The 20961-nt window shown below is 38.1% G+C and overlaps 1 long non-coding RNA gene across 1 annotated transcript in view; it reads right to left on the bottom strand.

Moving 5' to 3' along the window:
* The window catches only part of LOC126952368 (uncharacterized), a 33946-nt gene extending 30345 nt beyond the window's left edge, over nucleotides 1–3601 (bottom strand). Inside the window, exon 1 of the long non-coding RNA XR_007724866.1 lies at nucleotides 3446–3601. This is a non-coding gene — a long non-coding RNA (uncharacterized LOC126952368). The remainder of the gene's footprint in view (nucleotides 1–3445) is intronic.
* Nucleotides 3602–20961: the final 17360 nt, after the last annotated feature.

The following is a 20961-nucleotide window of genomic DNA, read 5'->3' on the forward strand; positions in this document are numbered from 1 at the left end:
CATAGACCAATGGAACAGAATGGAGAACTCAGAAATAAGACCACACACCTACAACTATTTGATCTTAAACCTGACAAAAACAAACAATGGGTAAAGGATTCCCTATTTAATAAATGGTGCTGGGACAACTGGCTCACCATATGCAGAAAATTGAAAGTAGACCCTTTCCTTATTCTTTAAACAAAAATTAACACAAGAGGGACTAAAGACTTAAACGTAAACCCCAAAACTGTAAAAACTCTAGAAGAAAACCCAGGCAGTACCATTCAGGACATAAGCACTGGCAAAGATTTCATGACGAAAATGCCAAAAGCAATAGCAATGAAAGCAAAAATTGAAAAGTGGGATCTAATTAAACTAAAGAACGTTTGCACAGCAAACAACAACAACAAAAACTATCATCAGAGTGAACAGATAACGCACCGAATGGGAGAAAATTTCTGTGATCTATCCATCTGACAAAGATCTAGTATCCAGGGTCTACAAGGGACTTAAATTTACAAGAAAAAAAAAATCCCATTAAAAAGTGGGCGAAGGAAATGAACAGACACTTCCCAAAAGAAGACATCCATGTGGCTAAGAAACATGAAAATAACATCACTGATCATTAGAGAAATGCAAATTAAAACCCCAATAAGATAACCATCTCACACCAGTCAGAATGACTACTATTAAAAAGTCAAAAAACAACAGATGCTGGCAAGGTTGTAGAGAAAGAGGAACACTGTAACACTGGTGGAAGTTTAAATTAGTTCAACTACAGTGGAAGACAGTATGGCGATTCCTCAGAGATCAGAGGTGGAAACGCCACTTGACCCAGCAATCCTGTTACTGAGTATAAACCCAAAGGAATAGAAATCAATCTATTACAAAGGCACATTCACACATATGTTCACTGCAGCACTATTCACAATAACAAAGACATGGAATCAACCCAAATTCCCATTAATGATAGACTGGATAAAGAAAATGTGGTACATATGCACCAAGGAATACTATGCAGGCATAAAAGGTATGAGATTATGTCTTTTGCCGAGACTTGTATGGAGTTGAAAGCCATTACCTGCAGCAAACTAATGCAGGAACAGAAAACCAAACACTGCATGTTCTTACTTATAAGTGGGAGCTGAATGATGAGAACACATAGACACATAGAGGAAAACAATTCATACTGGGGTCTGTCAGGGCGGCCATGGGGAGGGAGAGCACAAGGAACTGTAGCTAATGGTTGCTGGGCTTAATTCAGCTTAATTCCTGGGTGATGGACTGATCTGTAAAGCAAACCACCATGGCACACGTTTACCTATGTAATAAACCTGCACATCCTGCAAGTGTACCCTGGAACTTAATAGTTGAATAAAAAAAAAAAAAAAAAAAAAGGCACATGTTTCCATGACCATGCAGGGTTGACATATTTACACACCCATCTTTTTAGTTGCTTAGGCCGAAGAATATCCTATCCACATATTTTTTAATGCATAATTCTGAGTAGGTGATGAAATACCCTGACCTCTTTTGTTGCCCGTGCAAAATCTCACTGTTTTTTAGCTGGTTTAGATTTCTAAAGTTGCCTTTCTCTAGCCTTTTTAACTGGGAGGCTTTTTTCCCCATTAATGCTAAGCAAGATTCTCATTTTCATTTAAAATACTTGCTGACTTTTTGGTTTTTAGAATCTGCAGCTGTTCTTCTTTTGATGTAGTTTATCTCCACCTTTTACATTTTTTCAGTTCCTCTTGAATCTGAGGCTGCCTTAACTTTTTTCATTTGATCTTTCTCTTTCCTTTCATGGATATATTGCCAGTTTAATTTCGGTCATGGTAGAGAATATTTTTCTCATTTTGCAAGAGGGAAAATTGAGTATTAGACAGGGGAAGGTGCTGTGTGACAACAAAAATTATTAAGTGGCAGAGTCTGTACTTGAACCTGTGTCTGTCTGACTACAAACCTGAGCTAATGATTTTTCTGCTATTTATTGCTAGTTCATGTTCCTGTAATCGAAAATGCCAAAATATATACCTTGCTATTAAGAATTTTCAGTTAGACCAAGATCTCCCAACTGCAATGTCTATTTTATTTGAATTACATCAGACTGCTTCCCAGCAATAATTCCATTTCACTTCACTTTGGATTTACGTCGTATTTTCACGTCCATTATTTCAACTTGCCCTCTGAGTTGGGTGAGGCAGATACTACTAAACAGATAAATAAGCCCAGACTAAGAGAAATTAAATGACAGAGCTGAGGTCACAGGCTTAGTAAAAACTTGCTCTCCAAAAGAGTCAGTATTTTTTTGTTGTTGTTTGTTTTGTTTTGTTTTTTGTTTTTGGTGAGACAGAGTCTGGCTCTGTCACCCAGACTGGAGTGCAGTGGCACCATCTCGGCTCACTACAACCTCCGCCTCCCAGGTTCAAGCGATTCTCCTGCCTCAGCCTCCTGAGTAGCTGGGACTATAGGCACATAATCATCACCACGCCCGGCTAATTTTTGTATTTTAGTAGAGATGGGATTTCACCGTGTTGCCCAGGCTGGTCTTCAACTCCTGTATTTTTAAGATGGTTTATTCATATATTATCACATATTTTAAAAATCAGACCAGATTTTGGGCTGGGCACGGTGGCTCACGCCTGTAATCCCAGCACTTTGGGAGGCTGAGGCGGGCGGATCACGAGGTCAGGAGATCCAGACCATCCTGGCTAACACGGTGAAACCCCGTCTCTACTAAAAATACAAAAAATTACTCGGGTGTGGTGGCGGGAGCCTGTAGTCCCAGCGACTCGGGAGGCTGAGGCCGGAGAATGGCGTGAACCCGGGAGGCGGAGCTTGCAGTGAGCCGAGACTGCGTCACTGCACTCCAGCCTGGGCAACAGAAAGAGACTCTATCTCCAAAAAAATAAAATAAAATAATAATAATAATAATAATAATCAGACCAGATTTCAACTCCAGATGGAATCTTTGTTTATATTAACACATGAAACCCCTGCATTTCAAATGCTCTACTTAAGTCAGATATTGTTTCCAATTTCTCTTTGCTTGACTCCATGGCAAATAACTACACAGACTGGGGCAAAAATAAGAAGAGGATTCTATTGCTGCAGGTGTGTCTCCATGGGCACAGGCAGTTCTGTGGTAGGGGGCATCAGTAAAGCTCTTCTCCGGGGCTAGGCGTCTCCTTATTTCTAGACTGTCAGGGAAAAGGACTTCTTCAAAGGAAACAAGAAGTGCAGTATTCACAACGGACACATGCACTCTCAGTGCTGTATTTGGCTGCAACTTCAGGGAGGTCAGGTGTTCATGCAGTTTACCACTGGGTAAGACCAGGTGACATGTTTCAGTGTTCCCTGAAACATTCAATATCCAGTGGCCATATTTTGTCCCATTTTGTAAAAAGGTAACCAGAATCAAATAGGGATTAAATCCTCAAGAAACCATGAGAATAAAACAAACCTGGTTTATACTATTCAGTCATCCTTATAATCAAATCCAGGTTGCTGAAGGAAAGCAGTAACTTCAGTGTAGACACATTTAGGAAGTTTGCAAAATTGTCTTTTGCCACCTCTACATCTTTTCTCATTGAGATCGCAGAATAACTCTGCACCCTTCCAAGCACATTTCTTGCCAGCATGATGGATTCTTAATTCTAAAGAAGAGTTTGGTCATAATGGAGCAGAAGTAGTTCTATCAGTGATTTTCTACTTAGTATGACTATAATGTCTTTCTCTATTTTCAAAATGAACTCTACCTCATTTGGTTTTGCACATCTTACTCTATCCCTATGAAAGTATCAATAGTAGATTACCAAGACTGACTGTGTCTGAAGAAAAACATGCTTTTTAAAGACATTAAAATTCCTTTGAGACATTGAGAAAAGACATAAATACATATTCTTAGTTTTTTTTCTTTTTTGATTGTTTGAAGAGATTTCAGTAAAGGAATGGGGGGAATAAAAACAGCAGAGTGTCCCTAACAAGTCCAAGCTAATAAACTACCATTTCAGATGAAGACGAGCTGTAGACTGTCTATAATTTCTCTGATTCTATTAGGCCTGACAGCAGAGATTTTTCCAATGTGAGCAAAGCCTCAGAAAATGACAGTTATTATATACCAGTGTCAGAGCTTTCTGTGAGTAATTGTTGTGAGAGGTGTTGATCTTGCTTATCCAAGATTAATTTCTCCGTTGTGTGGTAGCTATCTTGATTCTCTTTGAGGAAAAGATCTCTCCCTTTTATTGCAGTCAGCCTTGTCTGTGATTTCAACCAAGATGCTTTGACTTGCCCTGGCCAAGAGATGGTAAGTTTATAATCCAACTAGGACAAACTATCTCTCACAGATGAAATGAAGAGGTGAAGTAGTTGGTGAAGAAGTACCTCCATGGTGATGTGGGGATGCTCTCTCTTTGTCTTTTTTCTCATCATCCCAAGGGATTTTTGAGTTTCTGTATATATAGTCAGGGACTCCAGAAAAAAAATGGATAGGATATATATACAATAGTTTTTCAGCCTCTGTATATATTATGTAAATATATGTACCAATATGTATTATAAGGAATTGGATTATGGAGGCTGAGAAGTCCTAAGATTTGCATTCAGCAATCTGGAGACCCAAGAGAGCTGATGGTGTAAGTTCCAGTGCAAGTCTGCATCCAAAGACAGGAGAAGACTGATGCCCCAGCTCAGAAACACCCTCACAGACACACCCAGAATAATGTTTAACCAAATATCTGGGCACCCTGTGGTACAGTCAAGATGACACATAAAATTAATTATCACACGGTTCTTTAAGAAACTTAGTTTACCAGCTCTGTTTTTCAGTTTCATGACTCATCACATTTGCTTCCAATAATTAAACAAAAATTTTCTTGCTTAATTTAGCCAATTTTGTTTTTCTTTTGTCAACAACTAAAGAACCCAGAAAACAGAAATTTTTCTTACCATATTGAGGACAGGGCCAGTTGTTGTCATAAAAGTACTAGATAATTGATGCTGTATTTGCAGTGTCAGAGTCCATGGGGCCTATTCCCAAATATCTTTCACTTTGGGCTACCATGATGTGTAATCTCACATTAGCGTCATTGGTAATGGCAGAATTATAGTTGTTGGAACTATAAAGGACCTTGCAAGCTCATTGTCCCCCTGGTTTTAGCAATATGTATACTTGACAAAGAGTGACAATATACTTTCCTAAGGTCACACAGCTGGTAGTGGGAGGGATAGATGTGGAACCTTGGTCTTTCGATCATATGTCTTAGTATTTTTATGGTACCTCTCCAGGGAATGTACAGTACCTGTGAGCATTTCCCTAGCAGACTCTTGTGTCGACACAGATAAATTGAAAAATCAGATCTGAGAGGATTTAGAAAATTGTTGAGAAGCCTCAAGACAAAATATACAAACTCTACCACCATGCTCAGAACTTGTCCTGACAAAGGGGTAGGAAGAGTTATTTGTGAGTAACTGACAAGAGTAGTTCCGATTGGAGAAGTGATTATGATTTAGAAATTCTATGCATCAAAGCACTGATCCTGAAGTTATAAATCTCAGCTCATTGATGGGCTTTGAGAATCATTTCAATTCTCCATTTAAAAATGGAATTATTTATTCTACTTTTAGAGATGAATTATATACAATTCTATCAACTTGATATTTTTAGGGTTAAGCTGTTTATAAAAATAAATAGCTTTCTTTGTGTAATTAAATTATGCTGTTTATAAATTTAAAAGCAAATTGGGCTTGTGGAGCCTTAAGAAATTATTTCTCAACTCAAATTCATGAAACAACTCTCTGAAATCTTCAAAGTGTTTTATAACATGCCCTTTAACATTTAGGTTTAACGCTTTTACAGTTGCATGGATTGTGTGGTAGGAAATCCACTTGTTCTCTTCTTGTAAGAAGCCAATTTTCCCAACGTTATTTATTGTGTAATCTGCTCTTTCTTCTGTCATTTGCAATGTCTTAAAGTTTTGTCACTTACATGTGACTAGGGAAATACTTGATTTCATTGATCTATGTGTTATTTCCTGTGCAAGAATTGCACTGATTTGATATCAATGGATTTAAAATATGTGCTTACATAGGCACGGACAAAGATTTCATCACAAAGATGCCAAAAGCAATTGCAACAAAAGAAAAAAATTGACAAATGGGATCTAATTAAACTAAAGAGCTTCTGCACAGCAAAAGAGCTTCTGCTCACAGAGTGAACAGACAACCTACAGAATGAAAGAAAATTTTTGCAATCTATCCATCTGATAAAGGTCTAATATCCAGAGTCTACAAGGAACTTAAACAAATTTACAAGAAAAAAAACAAACCACCCCATTAAAAAGTGGGCAAAGGATACGAACACTTTTCAAATTAATACACACATGCAGCCAACAGATATATGAAAAATAGCTCAACATCACTGATCATTAGAGAAATGCAAATCAAAACCACAGTGAGATTCCATCTCATGCCAGTCAGAATGGCTATTATTAAAAAGTGAAAAAACAACAGATGGTGGCGAGGTTGCAGAGAAAAAGGAGTACTTTTACCCTGTTAGTGGGCGTGTAAATTTTTTTAACCATTGTGGAAGGTAGTGTGGTGAAAGATCTAGAGGTGGAAATACCATTTGACCCAGCGATCCCATTACTAGGTATAAACCCAAAGCAATCTAAATCATTCTGTTATAAAGACACGTGCACATGTATGTTTATTGCAGCACTATTCACAATAGCAAAGACATGGAATCAATCCAAATGCCCATCAATGATAGACTAGATTAAAAAATATGGTATATTATACCACGGAATATTATGCAGCCATAAAAAGTACTAGATCATGTCCTTTGCAGGGACATGGATGGAGCTGGAAGTAATTATCCTCAGTAAACTAATGCTGGAACAGAAAACCAAACACTGTGTGCTCTCACTTATAAGTGAGAGCTCAATGATGAGAACACACGGACCCCTGAGGGAGAAAAACACACAATGGAGCCTTTTGAGGGGTGGTGGAGGGAGGAGGGAGAACATCAGGAAGAATAGCTAAGGGATGCTGGGCTTATTACCTAGGTGATGGGTTCATCTGTGCAGCAAACCACCATGGCACATATTTACCTGTATAACAAACCTGTACATCCTGCACATGTATCCTGGAACTTAAAATAAAAGTTGAAGGAAAAAAAAAAAAACACGTACTTATATCCAGCAGGTGAATTCTCCTTTTTCAAAAATTATTTCAATGATTTCCTTAGCTGTTTGTAAACTTTTAGCCTTCCACATTTATTTTGGGACATGTTTCTCACATTCTACTAAAATCTGCCTGAGATTACAGTTGCAATTGCATTGGATATTAAAAAATCCCATCCATAATCATGCCATTTCACTTCTCTTATGTCTTTTCATAAAGCTTAAAGTTTTATCTGTACTGGTCTTACTAATTTTTATAAAGCTCAGTTCCTAGATAAGATACAGATTTTCACACCGTTGCAAAATGTATCTTATTTTCCTTTTTTACTCATTGTATTAAAAATTCTCCAGAGAAACATAATTGATAGGATATCTCTCTCTCACACACACACTCTCTCTCTTTCTATCTCATATCTATATATTTTTGAGGGACCAGCTTACCTAATTGTGGGGGCTAGTAAGTTCAGGATCTGTAGGGCAGGCCTGCAGACCGGAAACGAAGGCGGGAGTTAATACTGCAGTCTTGTGGAAAAGCTTCCATTGTGGAAAACTCGTATTTTCTCGTAAGGTGTTCAAATAATAAGATGAGGCCCATTCACATTACCAAGGGTAATCTTTACTTGAAGTCAACTGATGGAAGAGGTTAACTGCATCTATGGAATATCTTCACAGCAACACCTGGATTAGTGTTTCGTTCAAATAACTGAGCACTACAGCTTAGCCAAGTTGATAATATAAAACTAACCATCACGATTACTCATGAAAATACACAGAGGAACATATTGGCTGTTGGATATTGATACACACAAAGTAAACGTCTGTCTGACTCTGATTCTAACCTGATTCTAATCTCTTTTGATTCTCTTGTGTTTGTGATATAAATAATGGCATATAATTTGATCTTGTTTACTACAATTTTTATATATCTTTTTCCTCTCATCTTACTGCATTGACCAATATCTCCTCTTCTAAGGTGAGTTATAGGGAAGAGATTCTTTTCTTGTTTCTACCCTTCTGTAGTTTTCCCATTAAATATAATCTTTCTTATAGGGATTTGATAAGAGTGCATCAAGTTAAAGAAACTCGCTTATATTTCTAGTTTTCTAAAAGATTTTATTTGTAAGTAGGTATTAGTTTTTATTAAATGCCTTTAGACTCCTAATAAGATGATATTAATTTTCCACTTTTGAACACTGTTGCATAATATCACATTGTTAAATTTTTTGAGGTTGAATCATTTTTGCATTTCTTAAATATACTGTAATTGACCATATTATTTTTCTTATAATTTCAGGACTTTTAAAGCTAAGTTTATAGCTGAAGTTGACTTATTTTTCCTTGCACTTACTTATGAGATTTTGATAGTTAAGTTCCAGACGCATCCTGAATTGGAGCATGTGGACACAAAGGGAGGCAAGGGAGGAGAAGAATTCTTGCTTGACTCAATTCTTGCAAGCGAATGTCAGCTTTTACTAAACTTGGCAGGTGTTTAAAACAAACTCTTTCTTTATCTCATGGAGTGCTTCTATGGACTTTTGAAGACCCTTCAGCATTGGGAATTTCTCCCGTTGCAATTCCTGTGACGAGGCAAAATGTATCTTTATTTCTGTGGATCATTTACTCCTTCCTCAGCTTCTGATTATCCAGTGATGACTCTAAGTTCTTATTGTTTTGCATTGAATTGCCAGAGAATCCTTGGAATAAAAATGATTAAGAACTGCTGCCTACGGAGAACCAAGATAAATTTTTGAGGATGAATAATATGCAAGATATATTTTATTCTCCTGAAGATTAATCAAGCATTCTTTTAGTTTTCATTAGATCTCAGGTTCTGCATTTTAATGTAACAGGGATTTACATTTGGAGAAGTGTGCTTAGATACAGTAAAAAAAAATCACAAAAGCCAGGCATGGTGGCATGCTCTACTGGGCTCATTCTTCCTACTTTAGCCTTTCCAGTAGGGATGGCACCAAGTTTAAGAGTACCTGGGAGGCAGAGGCAGGGAGATTGTTTGAGCCCAGTAGTTTGAGGCTGTAATGCAGTATGATCTTGCTTATGAATAGCTACTACCCTCTAGCCTGGGCAATATAGCAAGACCCCATCTCTAAAAAATTAAAATAATAAAATAACAATACTATGGTATACCTTCTTACTCCATTTAAACCTTTCTTTAGTTTAATTCAATTCACTATTGTTTACTACATAATAAGACGCTCTAACCCTCCTTCTCCCACAATTCTCTACTTTTGAGAGAATTCCAGTCTGTGTGGAGCACATGCTTTCTTCAAATTTTCATGTTTTACTTTCAATCACAGTGTTCAGGGAATAATTCTAATGACTTTCACATAATCAAAATGAGTGGCTGAGGCATGCTTAAGAAAAAATGCTAGCGGCAGGGCGTGGTGGCTCACGCCTGTAATTCCAACACTTTGGGAGGCCGAGGCGGGAGGATCATGAGGTCAGGAGATCGAGACCATCCTGGCTAACACAGTGAAACCCTGTCTCTACTGAAAATACAAAAAATGTAGCTGGGTGTGGTGGCGGGTGCCTGTCGTCCCAGCTGCTTGGGAGGCTGAGGCAGGAGAATGGCGTGAACTCAGGAGGCAGAGCTTGCAGTGAGCGGAGATCATGCTGCTGCATTGCAGCCTGGGCGACAGAGCGAGACTCCGTCTCAAAAAAAAAAAAAAAAACAACAACAACAACAACAAAAAAAACAAAAACAAAAACAAAAAAACAAGAAAAGAAAAGAGAAAGAAAAAAGAAAAAAAAGAACTAGCAAGGCAGTTGGTGAGAAATGCTTTTGTACAAAAGTTTTAAAAGAGGAAAGAAAAGGGGTAAAAGGCCTTGAGTGCTGAGAGAGAGAAGAGAATAATTTTTGATAGTGGGAGTGGGCTTTTTGTATGAGATTTATGTGCTTTGTTTCTTTGATTACATGAAACAATATAGCAGGCAGGCAAAACAGGTTAAACAAATGCAGGACGTTAGAATGCGATGGGCATATCAGAGAAGAAGGAGACCAGGTATGGTTACGGTGTGTGACTAAGTGTTTATTATTGCACAGAGGCAATTTATGGAACGTCTTATTTTCCTTTGAGTAGTTCTAGGAAGCTACTAGGGATTTCTTTGGTTTATTTTCCAACAATTTTTTGGTTTAATGCTAGACAGGATCCATCCATTTCAACGGTTGGGTATGTAGGGATCGGGTTAAAACTTGATTATGTTTTACCAGAAGCTTCGTTGGCTCCAAAACCACTGCTTATACATCTTCCAACTCAACCTTCTGTGCTCTTTCAAAAATAACTCCTGCCAAAAAAAATTAATAAATAAATAAAATGAAAATGAAAAAATAAAGGTTACTTTTTATTCACAGATATTGTCACCATTACTAATTAGCTGTTTGTATCTTAGATAATTTACCATCCTCAAAAAAAGCAAATAGTTCTGGAGTATTTGGAGAATGGCTGCATTTCTTAACTCATCCACAGGTCCTCTTTAGCTCCGGGAGCCAATACTTTTCCTGTGGAATTCGATTGCCATCTCCACTCTGGGGAAAAAGTCTTTCTTTAAGCAGGTACTCTTGGAGAGTTTGAAGTATTGATTTATATGTTCGAATATTTTCTGAAGGTGCAAAAAGAGAATCTCAGTTTTTAAAACAATAAATAGATATCTAGGCACACCCAGGAGTGAACTCAATTTCAGGAAGTCTTGGTGAGAATTTTAAAAATATTTGATAGAAAACTGACTGCTGTCGTTCATGAAAGTGTTCTAGGACTTCTATTGTACCTACATATGTTACTTGGTGACATAAGTGTAAATATCATAAAAATGGGATTTAAAAATATTTATTCATTTATTTACATGTGATTATTATTCAATAGATGAACTTGATACATATCAAATAGGCATTTAAAGGAAACCAAATATAAATATTAGATAATCATGCAATGTAATAACAACAAACATGATAATAATAAAGCACTTTCTTATCAATACAGCAATTAGGCTGTTTAAGAAAACAAAACAAATCGAAATTCAAAACCTGACAGTAAGTAGGCAGCTAAAAGGCAGCAAAATTTAGAATCCCCATCATATAGTCAGCACATAAAATGAACATGTAATCATTTGAACAGTATTTATCCTCTTAACTAAATTTGAATCTGCAGTTGCATCTCTGGCTGAGAAAAGAATGAAGGCATTTTCTGGTTTCGGTTTCTATGGAAACCTGTACTTTGATTACCGATGGGTTTTGAATGTATCATGTTTAGTCCCATAGGTACAATGTTTGAAGAAAAAAATAAGAGCAGAAGGAGAGGCCTGCAAAGTTATCAGAAACATTTCCTCAAATACTAATTTTTTTTCAGGCATCATAGATCTGAGAGATGCTGGAAGAGATTCCAAATTAAATTTTAGCTTCATTCAATAGTCACTGAGTGCCTGCTAGGTGCCAAACACTGTCCCAGTGGCCACAGCAGCAAACAAAAAGATAAAATTTAATACCAAGCTTTAGAAATAACTTTACTAAGAAACTTAAGTCGTATTTAGATGTTTGGGTTTTAGTTAACTGAATTTTGTTATTTTCATATTTGTATCCATGCGACATCTTAATGCGTGGGTTTTTTTGTATGTTTTTTTGGAAATTATGTGTCCTTTCCCTGAAGAAACATTTTTAAAATGTCATTAACCTTTACTTAAACAAGTGGAGAACATGAAATTTGTTTCTGTTTTCATTCTTTGTTCTTTTTCATTGGTTTCCAGACAAAGGCATTAGGGCAATAGTGAAGCCTTTGTAATGTTTTCAACAGTGTTATTTTCAGTGTGACATGTTAAGCCAGAGCTTTTATTAATATAGGAACCTGGTATGACTAGCATAAAATAGCCAAAACTGCTACTCACTAGAAGTATATCATATAAAATATGTTTATTATATAGCTAAATCCAATTACTTTCTTTAAAATTAGGTTATAAAATACAATCGATTTTATTCATTTTAAATATTCAAATAAATTATAATTTGGCAACACTATATTTTTTTACTGGTAGTTTTCAATTTGGGTTAAAACCTATGTAGATATTTACATGGTTCTTATAAATTCTTTAGATCTCAGTTTAATTGACACTTTTTTGGAGAATTCTTCTGTAACCTCAATGAGGTTAAACATCCTTTTATTTGTGCAGTATCTGCACAACTATTATTTGTACCAATTTTACATTTATTTGTAAGCTTTATGCGTCTGCTTTCTCCATCATATCAAGTGAATGGATGAACGAATGGATAACCAGTTGCTTAACTGAAGCATTAATCTCTTCCCTTCCCTTATCCTTTTTATTAAATAAAGGTCATGATGATACAACAGTGTCTCCTCTGCCTCGTTCTGTTCACTTCTCCCTTCCATAATTGGAAAACTTTACTCAACGAGCTTTCAAAGATCAGACAATGCCAGTTAGAATCTCAGGTGCATATCACAAAGCATTCTTAGCTAAATGACAAAATTCATTGCAATGAATTGTTTTAATATATTATTTTCCTAGTAGTCCCCGAGATTTTTGAGTACAGAGGCTAAGTTGGCTTTTCTTTTTTTCTCCGCTACTCTATTCCCAGCACTTTGCTTAGTGAGCAACTCCTAATAGGTTGTGTTGGTTAGAATGTCATCATTTGCAGCAACAGAAAACCAATAGTTCAAACTCTTGGAACATGAACAAGAACCTGTTGGATAATGTAATTATAAACATCTAGATATAGGGCAAGCTTGAGTCTCAGTTTGACCAACCCTTAGTTCCATTTCTTTTAGCCATAATCTCATCTGTATATTGGCTTCATTCTAATCCTGATATCCCTTGTGTTAATAAAAAGTCTGCAGTGGTTTCATCCTTTCCATATGAATACCATGTGATTCCAGAAGAATATAAAACTTCGAACATAAAAAACTTTGAATAAAAAGAATATAAAACTTCGAAGTCCTGAGCTTCACTGTAATTAGAAAACGGGGGATAAAAGACAATGTACACATTCTTTATCAATTTCTATGGTCAGTAGGATTGTCATTCACTGTTGCCTTAGGTCCCTGCAATGTGTCCTAAGTAGGGTAATTTTAGATTAATTAGAGCGTTGCTCTGAAGCTAAGGATGTGGCCCTACTGACTTTAAATGACCAATAGTCAACAGCAAAAGTGTGAAATGCCTGAGAAAAAGTCAACTAAAAATTGCAAAATGGCCACTATTCACATGGAAGTGGGAGAGCCTAGAATTAAAATATGTACAAGATATGTTTTCTGATCTAGCACCTATAACAAAATAAGGTCATTCTCAGGAAGCTGAAGGTCATTCTCAGGCAAATTGAAGACTGAACTTTGCTTGTTTACATTTTCATGATTTTATGGATATTTGTGGATACTGGTGGGTTGAATAAGGGTTTTTATTTATATGTTTTTTTTTGTGTGTGTCCTGACTGGGGTGAAAATGGAAGATTATACAGTTGATCCTTGCACAATGCATGGGTTAGGGGTGCTGATACTCTGTGAAGTTGAAAAACCTGTATATAACTTTTAACTCTCCCAAAACTAGATTGCTAACAGCCTACTGTTGACTGAAAACCTTATTGATAATATGAACAGTCAGTTAAAACATTCTTTGTATATTATATGTATTATATACTATATTCTTACAATAAAGTAAGCTAGAGAAAAGAAACTATTACTAAGAAAGTCACAAGGAAGGAAAAGCATATTTACTATTCCTTAAGTGGAAGTGAATTATCATAAAGGCCTTCATTTTTCTTATCTTCAAGTTAAGTAGCCTGAGAAGGAAGAGGAAGAGGAAGAGGAAGAGTTGATCTTGCTGTATCAGGGGTGGCAGAGAGAGGCAGAAAAAAAAATCCATTTGTAAGTGTTTGAAACTGTGTTCTTCAAGGGTCAACTGTACAGTCATAGGTATTATGGAAATTCCAGCTTCATTCACTATTATTCTTTAACTAAATGAAAATAAATACTACTTTAAATTACTGTGGATTGTAAAAAGAGCCTGAGTTGAAACTAAATATTCTTGCAAAAATGTTGGCAGCAAGTTCAAATGTATATTTACCTATGTATGTGTCACCAGGCTGTGATAAATTGCTTTAAAATTGTATTTTTAGAAAATAGTAATGCCCTCCACGTGTATGTTAACTGATTATAATAATTATGTAATCACAAAAAAAATACATCTTTGGCTAATTCAAGAAGAGATAAAGGGAAACACGACAACCAGGAATAAGCCAGCAGAGAGTATTTCGGGGGCTTTGGGGTTGCAGAAGGCATAAGAGGTTCTGGCCATGAAAAACTAGGAAAGATAGAAAAACAAAGACTGAAAAAGCATTTGAGAAACTGCGGGTCATAAGGTGAAAACATTTACTCAGATGTCCATGTTAATGCAGTTGTACCTGGCCATGCAACAGTAGATGGCCAGATGCAGGAAAATAATACAGACACTTGAGTGAGACCTGTGAAAGAAGCCTCAGTGGGGAGAAGAGAGATATCACACCATTAGATAGAAGTGCCCTGGGTATATACCCAAGGGATTATAAATCATTCTACTATGAAGACACATGCACACATATGGTTATTGCAGTTCTGTTTAAAATATAGCAAAGACTTGGAACCAACCCAAATGCCCATCAATGATAGACTGGATAAAGAAAATGTGGCACATATACACCACGGAATACTATGAAGCCATAAAAAAGAATAAGTTAATGGCCTTTGCAGGGATGTGGATGAAGCTGGAAACCATCATTCTCAGCAAACTAACACAGGAACAGACAACCAAACACCCCACATTCTCACTCATAAGTGGGAGCTGAACAATGAGGGCCTGTTGAGGGATGCGGGGAAAGGGAAGGGAGAGCATTAGGACAAATACCTAATGCATGTGGGACTTAAAACCTAGATGATGGGTTGATAGGTGCAGCAAACCACCATGGCGCATGCATACCTATGTAACAAACCTGCACGTTCTGCACTTGTATTACAGAACTTAAAGTAAAATTAAAAAAAAAAAAAAAAGAAGTGCCCAAATGAATAAGGTCTAAGTAAAATTATTTTTCTGGTATAGGTAAGTCCCAACTTGCCATATAATCTATATACATTACTTGCCAATTGTATGTATCCGCATTTATTTATTGTCTGTATCCTCATTTATTCCCATCTTTTAGTGAAGTGGTTTTGTTTTCATCAATGATTATACAATTGCTTTAATTATGGAGATGGATACAGGGAGAAAGTGGATGATCTATTCCTAAAACCACAGGGCTGAACCCTCATCCCTCCAAGGTCAGCAGTAAAAGCAGAGAGCTGCCCATGAGGCTGTCACTTTAGCACTGTTGGGGTTACAAAGGAAATACGATTTTTTTACCTTTAGGCTGAAGAGTCTTAAGGGTGGCAGAGGAAACAACCAAATATAGAAGCACAATGCCAGAGGAAATTCTGACAGTGTATCAATGTATAGTGGAGTAAGCTATGTTCAGAAGCTGCAGTGGGTAAACTGGTGTTAAGTCAAAATCAAGTTGGGTTTGATTTTGCCTCCCTTTGCCTCATTTTCTTCAATTGTAAAATAGGGATTATGATACACTCGTATTTGGTCAGTTGTGAGATTTAAATAAGATCAGATACACAGCACACCTACACAAACTAAGGGCTTAAAATTGGAAGTCATTTGTGTAATAGTACAAAAGTAGACAATGAAGAACTAACTCACTGATGAATTTGAAAAATATTTAATTAGTGTAATATTAGAATCAACAGAATTATCATTTCCTACACATTTCAATGGAAAAAAAACCCTTTCTTTATTTTTATTTGTTTTGATTATAGTCATTTACTCCTCTTTTCCATGATTAGATTTCATTATTCAATTAAAAAAATTAGTACTAGAACATAGTTCTGGTCCTGCCATTGACTGAGTGTGTGAACTAGAGTAAGTCATTTAAACTTTATGCATTTCTTTCCTTATCTGTAGAATAATGGGTCAAACTAGGTAATCACTAAAATCTCTTTCAGCTGTAACATTCTATGTGCCTTTTTCCTCCTTGTTCCCATTACTAACCTAAGAGAAATGACATAGGTAATCTGAGGCAAATGATACACCATTTTCTCTATGATAGATTCCCATTAAAATGAGGCCGATGGTTTGATTAAAATGTATGAGCATTAATTCTATTTCTCTTTAGATCTGAGCTAGCTTCTCGTGCCTTTGGGCAATGGGATTAGAGATTATTTTCATGACTGACTGCATGTTAATAGAGTTACCAATGGTTCCTAGGAAAAGTTATTTCCGTTTCTATGATTTTATGATATGTGCCTATGTAGGAAATGGCAAACTCTCTGGTATCTGAAAAATCAGTAAAATGAATGAATTCTTGTGGAATTCATAATACAGATTCCAAGAAGCTCATGACTTTAAGGGAAAAAAAAAATGATTTGGGAAGGATAGAATAATAGGGAAACCCAGGAAAACATTTTAGAAAATGTTGTGTGCTCTGGATCATTTATTCTCCAAAACTGATCCTTTTTACTGATGGTTCGAGACACCTAAATACACTGACACTGAAATTCCTGGTGTGGGGAAAACAAAACAGAAACAAAATAAGAGCAAGGATAAATTGTTCAAGAAAAGTGCAGGCGTTAGAACAAAAACCAGACATTTAGATGGACTGAATGATAACATACATACATATGGATTTCTGACCTGGTGATTTACACTGAAATAAAGCACGACAGTTTGTCTTCCTTGGTGAGGAGACACAATGAGGTTTTGGTAGCTCTATGATGTTAAGAAAGTTTCTTAGTCTCTCTGAACCTCAGTTTTTTCATCTGCCTCCAGGCCTTCTTGTGTGTATAGCATGAAATGACATAGAGCCTTTAACAGAGAACCCCAAACGATCTGATTTGCAGCAATCTTGTCCTACCATCTATTCTAGTATCTGCCTGATCACAGAAGCCATCCAAGCCCTGCCCCTAGTCCTTGCCCAGGAGCCAAGTGAGGTGACAGTAGAAACCGCCTTGTCACTTTGTCTAGCTTTATAAGGAGGCTGAGGTGGGTGGATCACGAGGTCAAGAGATCGAGACCATCCTGGCCAACATGGTGAAACCCCGTCTCTACTAAAAATACAAAAATTAGCTGGGTGTGGTAGCGGGCGCCTGTAGTCCCAGCTACTTGGGAGGCTGAGGCAGGGGAATCGCTTGAACATGGAAGGAAGGCAGAGGTTGCAGTGAGCCGAGATCGAGCCACTGCACTCCAGCCTGGTGAAAGGGCAAAACTCTGTCTCAAAAAAAAAAAAAAAAAAAAAAAAAAAGGAGAAAGAAAGTGGATTACTTGGAGAATCTTTGCTTCCATGTAAACATTCATCATTCCCTAATGGTGACTTGGAGTTGCCTCCTACATGGCTTCTCTCCCCTTCCCTCTCTCCCCTCTCTTCCCCCATTTGCTTTCCCCTCTCCTCCTCTCCTCTCCTCCTCTCCCCTGTGCCCTTTCCACTCTGATCCCTTCCCCCATCCCCACTCTTTCTCTCTCTCCCTTTCCCTCTCATTCTTCTGCTGCCTCAATCTTCAGCTCCTATTGTATTTGTAATACAGATCTTATGAGAATTATTCTAACTGCTGTTTAAATCCTCTTGATTTATACAGCACTACATTACTTATGTATCTTTTATTGAATAATTCATGAGATTCAAAAAATTCTTGAAAATGGTTCTTCTTCATAATCACTTTTTAAATTGTCTCATAGATTTCTCAGAAATGAAATAAAAGTTTATTACTAAATATCCTATCTCTCTTCTTTTCATCCATACATGGAAAGATGGAATCACATTTATTTTGTTACCAGCATACTTGGTTTCATTAACCTGGTAAGCAGATGTCACAGAAAACAGCATGGTAACATATGTGTGGATAACTTTATGGAAAATGTGTGGCTCTTTAGTACCAGTGTTCACTAGTCAGGATACAGGCATCAAAGTTTAAAACTATTAGAGAGAGCATTAAAATTTGGCTCTATTATATACAGGCTTTTTATTATTATTTATTTTATTTATTTATTTTTTGAGCTGATGTCTTGCTCTGTTGCCCAGACTGTAGTGCAGTGGCACAATCTTGGCTCACTGCAACCTCTGCCCCCCCGGGTTCAAGCAATTCTCATGCCTCAGACTCCCAACTAGCTGGGACCAGAGATGCATGCCACCAGACCCAGCTAATTTTTGTATTTTTAATAGAGACAGGGTATCACCACGTTGACCAGGCTGGTCTTGAACTCGTGGCCTCAAGTCCTCCACTGGCCTTGGTCACCCAAAGTGCTGGGATTACAGGTGTGAGCCACCGTGCCCAGCCTATACAGAAAAATGTCATAAATGATGTAGGTTACAATTTCATGGAAATTCCACAAAATTTTTAAGATTTGAGCCATAACATGCAAAGGAAGGAAATGATTTGCATTGTAGTAAATTATTTCTTTATTTCTCTTATTGTAGACTGTAAGGTTGCCTAGAACTAACTTTTAACTGTACTCAGAGATGGTGCTTCTGTCTGAGAAAAATGAACAATGACAGCACCGACAGAGGGACCCCATGGTTTACAAGACTTATACCATTTGCCCCTAGACATCTTGGGGAAGGTCTACATCACATTGGATTCAGGCTTCCAACAATGATGCTGAAGAATAAAGAGTTATATCTCCAGTGGGAGCCTGAGAGTCTTGGCAGGAAACAAAATGCTTTGCAGAACCAAATAATCTCTGTGCTATGTGCAAATTCTGGTGGACTTGGGACCTGAGGTACTGGAGGACTGAGAGGTCAAGAGACCTCCACTGACAGAAAGGACCTGTGATGGTTAATACTGGGTGTCAACTTGATTGGATTGAAGGATACAAAGTACTGATCCTGGGTGTATATATCCAGTAATATACCTTTACTGTCCTATCTCAGGGGTATATCAACTCTCCAGCTTTGTATCATAATCTTATTCGGAGAGACCTTGATCGCTTTTTGCTTCCACAAGATATCACTCTGGTCCATTACATTGATGACATTATGCTAATTGGATCCAGTGAGCAAGAAGTAGCAAACATACTGGACTTATTGGTGAGAGATTTGTGTGCCAGAGGATGGGAAATAAATCTGACTCAAATTCAGGGAACTTCTAACTCAGTAAAATTTCCGGGAGTCCAGTGGTGTGGAGCCTGTCAAGATATTCCTTCTAAGGTGAGGAGTAAGTTGCGTATTTGGCCCCTCCTACAACTAAGAAAGAGGCACAATGCCTAGTGGGCCTATTTGGATTTTAGAGGTGACACATGCCTCACTGGAGTGTGTTACTGCATCACATTTATCAAGTGACCTGAAAGGCTGTCAGTTTTGAGCAGGGTCCAGAACAGGAGAAGGCTCTGCAACAGGTCCAGGCTGCTGTGCAAGCTGCTCTGCCACTTGGGCCATATGACTCAGCAGATTCAATGGTGCTTGAAGTGCCAGTGGCAGATAGGGATACTGTTCGGAGCCTTGGGCAGGCCCCTATAGGTGAATCACTGTGGAGACCTCTAGGAGTTTTAAGCAAGGCCCTGTCATCTTCCGCAGGCAACTACTCTCTTTTTGAGAGGCAGCTCTCGGCCTGTTACCGGGCTTTGGTGGAAACTGAACATTTGACTATGGGTCATCAAGTCACCATGGAACCTGAGCTGCCTGTCATAACCCATCTAGCCATAAAGTGGGTCATGCACAGCTGCATTCATCAAATGGAAGTGGTATATACATGATCAGCCTCGAGCAGGTCCTGAAGGCACAAGTAAGTTACATGAGGAAGTGACTCAAATGCCCATGGTCCCCACTTCTGCCACCCTGCCGTCTCTCCCCGAGCCTGCACTGATGGCCTCATGGGGAGTTCCCTATGATCAGTTGACAGAGGAAGAGAAGACTAGGGCCTGGTTCACAGATGGTTCTGCATGATATGCAGACATCACCCGAAAGTGGACAGCTGCAGCACTACAGCCCCTTTCTAGGACATCCCTAAAGGACAGCGGTGAAGGGAAACTTCGAGCAGTGCACCTGGTTGTGCACTTTTCATGAAAGAAGAAATGGTCACATGTGTGATTACATGCTGATTCATGGGCTGTAGCCAATGGTTTGACTGGATGGTCAGGGGTTTGGAAGAAGCATGATGGAAAATTGGTGACAAAGAAATTTGGGGAAGAGGTGTATGTGGATGGACCTTTCCGAGTGGTCAAAAACTGTGAAGATACTTGTATCCCAAGTGAATGCTTACCAACGGGTGACCTTGGCAGAGGAAGATTTTAATAATTAAGTGGATGGATAACCCATTCTGTGAACACCACTCAGTCTTTTTCCCCAGCCACCCCTGTCATTGCCCAATGGGGTCATGAACAAAGTGGCCATGGTTGCAGGGATGGAGGTGACACATGAGCTCAGCAACATGGACTTCCATTCACCAAGACTGACCTGGCTATGGCCACTGCTAAGTGCCCAATTTGCCAGCAGCAGAGACCAACACTGAACCCTCGATATGGCACCATTCCTTGAGGTGATCAGTTAGCTACCTGGGGGCAGGTTGATTACATTGGACCTCTCCCATCATGGAAAGGGCAGACGTTTGTCCTCACTGGAATAGACACTCCAGATATGGTTTGCCTATCCTGCATGTAATGTTGCTGCCAAGACTACCATCCATGGACTCATGGAATGCCTCATCCACCATCATGGTATTCCACACCGCATTGCCTCTGACCAATGCACTAACTTTACAACTAAACAAGTGTGGCAGTGGGCCCA

Source organism: Macaca thibetana, chromosome 4 (assembly GCF_024542745.1).
Source record: "Macaca thibetana thibetana isolate TM-01 chromosome 4, ASM2454274v1, whole genome shotgun sequence".
In the NCBI taxonomy this organism is placed as follows: domain Eukaryota; kingdom Metazoa; phylum Chordata; class Mammalia; order Primates; family Cercopithecidae; genus Macaca; species Macaca thibetana.